Source organism: Heterodontus francisci, unplaced genomic scaffold (genome assembly GCF_036365525.1).
Source record: "Heterodontus francisci isolate sHetFra1 unplaced genomic scaffold, sHetFra1.hap1 HAP1_SCAFFOLD_101_1, whole genome shotgun sequence".
Classification (NCBI taxonomy): domain Eukaryota; kingdom Metazoa; phylum Chordata; class Chondrichthyes; order Heterodontiformes; family Heterodontidae; genus Heterodontus; species Heterodontus francisci.
The window spans coordinates 297344-305066 of NW_027141025.1; positions in this window are offsets into that span (position 1 = coordinate 297344).

The window sequence follows — 7723 nt, forward strand, 5'->3', positions numbered from 1 at the left end:
CTCTCTGACACTCTCAGACACTCTCAGACACTCTCTGACACTCTCAGACACTCTCAGACACTCTCTGACACTCTCAGACACTCACTATCACTATCTGACACTCTCTGACACTATCTGACACTCTCTATCACTCTCTGACACTCTCTGACACTCTCTGACACTCTCTGACACTCTCAGACACACTATGACACTCTCAGACACTCACTATCACTATCTGACACTCTCTGACACTATCTGACACTCTCTATCACTCTCTGACACTCTCTGACACTCTCTGACACACTCTGACACACTCTGACACTCTCTGACACTCTCAGACACTCACTATCACTATCTGACACTCTCTGACACTCTCTGACACTCTCTATCACTCTCTGACACTCTCTGACTCTCTCTGACACTCTCAGACACACTCTGACACTCTCTGACACACTCTGACAATCTCTGTCACTCTCTATCACTCTCAGACACTCTCTATCACTATCTGACACTCTCTGACACTCTCTGACACTCTCTATCACTCTCTGACACTCTCTGAGACTCTCTGACACTCTCAGACAATCTCTGACACTCTCTGACACACTCTGACAATCTCTGAAACTCTCTATCAATCTCTATCACTCTCTGACACTCTCTGACACTCTCTGACATTCTCTGAAACTCTTTATCACTCTCTATCGCTCTCTGACACTCTCTATCACTCTCTGACACTCTCTGAAACTCTCTATCACTCTCTATCACTCTCTGACACTCTCTGACACTCTCTGACACTCTCTGAAACTCTCTATCACTCTCTATCACTCTCTGACACTCTCTGACACACTCTGACATTCTCAGACACTCACTATCACTCTCTGACACTCTCTGACACTCTCTATCACTCTCTATCACTCTCTGACACTCTCTATCACTCTCTGACACTCTCTGAAACTCTCTGAAACTCTCTATCACTCTCTGACACTCTCTGACACACTCTGACACTCTCTGACACTCTCTTGCACTCTCTATCACTCTCTAGCACTCTCTGATACTCTCTTACACTCTCTATCACTCTCAGACACACACTATCACTCTCTGACACTCTCTGACACTCTCTGACACTCTCTAGCACTCTCTAGCACTCTCCATCACTCTCTGACACTCTCTGACACTCTCTGACACTCACTATCACTCTCTGACCCTCTCTGACACTCTCTATCACTCTCTGACACTCTCTGACACTCTCTGACACTCTCTAGCACTCTCTGACACTCTCAGACACTATCTGACACTCTCTGACACTCTCAGACGCTCACTATCACTATCTGACACTCTCTGACACTCTCTGACACTCTCTATCACTCTCAGACACTCTCTGACACTCTCAGACACACTCTGACACTCTCTGACACACTCTGACAATCTCTGTCACTCTCTATCACTCTCAGACACTCTCTGAAATTCTCTGACACTCTCTGAAACTCTCTATCACTCTCTATCACTCTCTATCACTCTCTGACACTCTCTGACACTCTCTGACACTCTCTGAAACTCTCTAACACTCTCTAACACTCTCTAACACTCTCTGACACTCTCAGACACACTCTGACACTCTCTGACACACTCTGACAATCTCTGTCACTCTCTATCACTCTCAGACACTCTCTGAAACTCTCTGACACTCTCTGAAACTCTCTATCACTCTCTATCACTCTCTATCACTCTCTGACACTCTCTGACACTCTCTGACACTCTCTGAAACTCTCTAACACTCTCTAACACTCTCTGACACTCTCAGACACACTCTGACACTCTCTGACACACTCTGACAATCTCTGTCACTCTCTATCACTCTCAGACACTCTCTGAAACTCTCTGACACTCTCTGAAACTCTCTATCACTCTCTATCACTCTCTATCACTCTCTGACACTCTCTGACACTGTCTGACACTCTCTGAAACTCTCTAACACTCTCTATCGCTCTCTGACACTCTCTATCACTCTCTGACACTCTCTGAAACTCTCTATCACTCTCTATCACTCTCTATCACTCTCTGACACTCTCTGACACTCTCTGACACTCTCTGAAACTCTCTATCACTCTCTATCACTCTCGGACACTCTCTATCACTCTCTGACACTCTCTGACACACTCTGACATTCTCAGACACTCTCTATCACTCTCTATCACTCGCTGACACTCTCTATCACTCTCTGACACTCTCTGAAACTCTCTGAAACTCTCTATCACTCTCTAACAGTCTCTATCACTCTCTATCACTCTCTGACACTCTCTGACACTCTCTGACACTCTCTGACACTCTCTAGCACTCTCTATCCATCTCTGACTCTCTCTGACACTCTCTGACACTCACTATCACTCTCTGACACTCTCTGACACTCTCTGACACTTTCTATTACTCTCTGACACTCTCTGACACTCTCTGACACTCACTATCACACTCTGACACTCTCTGACACTCTCTGACACTCTCTGACACTCTCTAGCACTCTCTAGCACTCTCTATCACTCTCTGACACTCTATATCACTCTCAGACACTCACTATCACTCTCTGACACTCTCTGACACTCTCTAGCACTCTCTAGCACTCTCCATCACTCTCTGACACTCTCTGACACTCTCTGACACTCACTATCACTCTCTGACCCTCTCTGACACTCTCTGACACTCTCTATCACTCTCTGACACTCTCTGACACTCTCTGACACTCTCTGACACTCACTATCACTCTCTGACACTCTCTGACACTCTCTAGCACTCTCTATAACTCTCTGACACTCTCAGACACTCACTATCACTCTCTGACACTCTCTGACACTCTCTGACACTCTCTAGCACTCTCTATCACTCTCTGACACTCTCTGACACTCTCTGACACTCTCTACCACTCTCTATCACTCTCTGACACTCTCTGACACTCTCTATCACTCTCTGACACTCTCTGACACTCTCTGACACTCTCTAGCACTCTCTATCACTCTCTGACACTCTATATCACTCTCAGACACTCACTATCACTCTCTGACACTCTCTGACACTCTCTGACACTCTCTAGCACTCTCTAGCACTCTCCATCACTCTCTGACACTCTCTGACACTCTCTGACACTCACTATCACTCTCTGACCCTCTCTGACACTCTCAATCACTCTCTGACACTCTCTGACACTCTCTGACACTCACTATCACTCTCTGACACTCTCTGACACTCTCAGCACTCTCTATCACTCTCTGAAACTCTCAGACACTCACTATCACTATCTGACACTCTCTGACACTCTCTAGCAATCTCTATCACTCTCTGACACTCTCAGACACTCTCTGACACTCTCTGAAACTCTCTACCACTCTCTATCACTCTCTGACACTCTCTGACACTCGCTGTCACTCTCTGACACTCTCTGACACTCTCTGACACTCTCTAGCACTCTCTATCACTCTCTGACACTCTCAGACACTCTCTGAAACTCTCTACCACTCTCTATCACTCTCCGACACTCTCTGACACTCTCTATCACTCTCTGACACTCTCTGACACTCTCTGACACTCTCTAGCTCTCTCTGACACTCTCTGACACTCTCATACACTCTCTGACACTCTCTGGAACTCTCTACCACTCTCTATCACTCTCTGACACTCTCTGACACTCTCTATCACTCTCTGATACTCACTATCACTCTCTGACACTCTCAGACACTCTCAGACACTCTCTGACACTCTCAGACACTCACTATCACTATCTGACACTCTCTGACACTATCTGACACTCTCTATCACTCTCTGACACTCTCTGACACTCTCTGACACTATCTGACACTCTCTATCACTCTCTGACACTCTCTGACACTCTCTATCACTCTCTGACACTCTCAGACACTCACTATCACTATCTGACACTCTCTGACACTCTCTAGCACTCTCTATCACTCTCTGACTCTCTCTGACACTCTCAGACACTCACTATCACTATCTGACAGTCTCTGACAGTGTCTGACACTCTCTGACACTCTCTATCACTCTCTGACACTCTCAGACACTCACTATCACTATCTGACACTCTCTGACACTCTCTGACACTCTCTATCACTCTCTGACACTCTCTGACTCTCTCTGACACTCTCAGACACACTCTGACACTCTCTGACACACTCTGACAATCTCTGTCACTCTCTATCACTCTCAGACACTCTCTATCACTATCTGACACTCTCTGACACTCTCTGACACTCTCTATCACTCTCTGACACTCTCTGAAACTCTCTACCACTCTCTATCACTCTCTGACACTCTCTGACACTCGCTATCACTCTCTGACACTCTCTGACACTCTCTGACACTCTCTAGCACTCTCTATCACTCTCTGACACTCTCAGACACTCTCTGAAACTCTCTACCACTCTCTATCACTCTCCGACACTCTCTGACACTCTCTATCACTCTCTGACACTCTCTGGCACTCTCTGACACTCTCTAGCACTCTCTGACACTCTCTGACGCTCTCATACACTCTCTGACACTCTCTGGAACTCTCTACCACTCTCTATCACTCTCTGACACTCTCTGACACTCTCTATCACTCTCTGACACTCACTATTACTCTCCGACACTCTCAGACACTCTCAGACACTCTCTGACAGTCTCAGACACTCACTATCACTATCTGACACTCTCTGACACTATCTGACACTCTCTATCACTCTCTGACACTCTCTGACACTCTCTATCACTCTCTGACACTCTCAGACACTCACTATCACTATCTGACACTCTCTGACACTCTCTAGCACTCTCTGACTCTCTCTGACACTCTCAGACACTCACTATCACTATCTGACAGTCTCTGACACTCTCTGACACTCTCTATCACTCTCTGACACTCTCAGACACTCACTATCACTATCTGACACTCTCTGACACTCTCTGACACTCTCTATCACTCTCTGACACTCTCTGACTCTCTCTGACACTCTCAGACACACTCTGACACTCTCTGACAATCTCTGTCACTCTCTATCACTCTCAGACACTCTCTATCACTAGCTGACACTCTCTGACACTCTCTGACACTCTCTATCACTCTCTGACACTCTCTGACACTCTCTGACACTCTCAGACAATCTCTGACACTCTCTGACACACTCTGACAATCTCTGAAACTCTCTATCACTCTCTATCACTCTCTGACACTCTCTGACACTCTCTGACATTCTCTGAAACTCTTTATCACTCTCTATCGCTCTCTGACACTCTCTATCACTCTCTGACACTCTCTGAAACTCTCTATCACTCTCTATCACTCTCTGACACTCTCTGACACTCTCTGACACTCTCTGAAACTCTCTATCACTCTCTATCACTCTCTGACACTCTCTGACACACTCTGACATTCTCAGACACTCACTATCACTCTCTGACACTCTCTGACACTCTCTGACACTCTCTATCACTCTCTATCAATCTCTGACACTCTCTATCACTCTCTGACACTCTCTGAAACTCTCTGAAACTCTCTATCACTCTCTGACACTCTCTGAAACTCTCTGACACTCTCTGACACTCTCTAGCACTCTCTATCACTCTCTGACTCTCTCTGACACTCTCTGACACTCACTATCACTCTCTGACACTCTCTGACACTCTGTGACACTCTCTATCACTCTCTGACACTCTCTGACACTCTCTGACACTCACTATCACACTCTGACACTCTCTGACACTCTCTGACACTCTCTAGCACTCTCTAGAACTCTCTATCACTCTCTGACACTCTCTGACACTCACTATCACTCTCTGACACTCTCTGACACTCTCTGACACTCTCTATCACTCTCTAGCACTCTCTGACACTCACTATCACTCTCTGACACTCTCTGACACACTCTGACACTCTCTGACACTCTCTAGCACTCTCTATCACTCTCTGACACTCTCTGACACTCTCTGAAACTCTCTATCACTCTCTATGACTCTCTATCACTCTCTGACACTCTCTGACACTCTCTATCACTCTCAGACACTCACTATCACTCACTGACACTCTCTGACACTCTCTGACACTCTCTGACACTCTCTAGCACTCTCCAGCACTTTCTATCACTCTCTGACACTCTCTGACACTCACTATCACTCTCTGACCCTCTCTGACACTCTCTGACCCTCTCTGACACTCTCTCACACTCTCTATCAATCTCTGACACTCTCTGACACTCTCTCGCACACTCTATCACTCTCTGACACTCTCAGACACTCTCTGACACTCTCTGACACTCTCTATCACTCTCTATCACTCTCTGACACTCTCTGACACTCTCTGACACTCTCTAGCACTCTCCAGCACTCTCTGACACTCTCAGACACTCTCTGACACTCTCTGACACTCTCTATCACTCTCTGACACTCTCTGACACTCCCTATCAATCTCTGACACTCTCTATCACTCTCTGACACTCTCTATCACTCTCTATCACTCTCTGACATTCTCAGACACTCTCTGACACTCTCTGACACTCTCTATCACTCTCTATCACTCTCTGACACTCTCTGACTCTCTCTGACACTCTCTGACACTCTCTAGCACTCTCTGACACTCTCTGACACTCTCTGACACTCTCTATTACTCTCTGACACTCTCTGACACTCTCTGACACTCTCTATCACTCTCTGACACTCTCGATCACTCTCTGACACTCTCTGACACTCTCTGACACTCTCTGACACTCTCTATCACTCTCTGACACTCTCTGTCACTCTCTGACACTCTCTGACACTCTCTGACACTCTCTGACATTCTCTAGCACTCTCTATCACTCTCTGACACTCTCAGACACTCTCTGACACTCTCTGACACTCTCTATCACTCTCTATCACTCTCTGACACTCTCTAGCACTCTCTATCACTCTCTGACACTCACTGACACTTTCTGACACTCTCTGACACTCTCTAGCACTCTCTAGCACTCTCTGACACTCTCTAGCACTCTCTATCACTCTCTATCACTCTCTGACACTCTCAGACACTCACTATCACTCTCTGAAACTCTCTGACACTCTCTATCATTCTCTATCACTCTCTGACAATCTCGGACACTCTCTGACACTCACTATCACTCTCTGACACTCTCTGACACTCGCTATCACTCTCTGACACTCTCTGACACCCTCTGACACTCTCTGACACTCTCTAGCACTCTCTATCACTCTCTGACTCTCTCTGACACTCACTATCACTCTCTGACACTCTCTGACACTCTCTATCACTCTCTATCACTCTCTGACACTCTCAGACACTCTCTATCACTCTCTATCACTCTCTGACACTCACTATCACTCTCTGACACTCTCTGACACTCTCTGAAACTCTCTATCACTCTCTATCACTCTCAGACACTCACTATCACTCTCTGAAACTCTCTGACACTCTCTATCATTCTCTATCACTCTCTGACAATCTCGGACACTCTCTGACACTCACTATCACTCTCTGACACTCTCTGACACTCTCTGACACTCTCTAGCACTCTCTATCACTCTCTATCACTCTCTGACACTCTCTGACACTCTCTGACACTCTCTATCACTCTCAGACACTCACTATGACTCTCTGACACTCTCTGACACTCTCTGACACTCTCTGACACTCTCTAGCACTCTCTATCACTCTCTGACACTCTCTGACACTCACTGACACTCACTATCACTCTCTGACCCTCTCTGACACTCT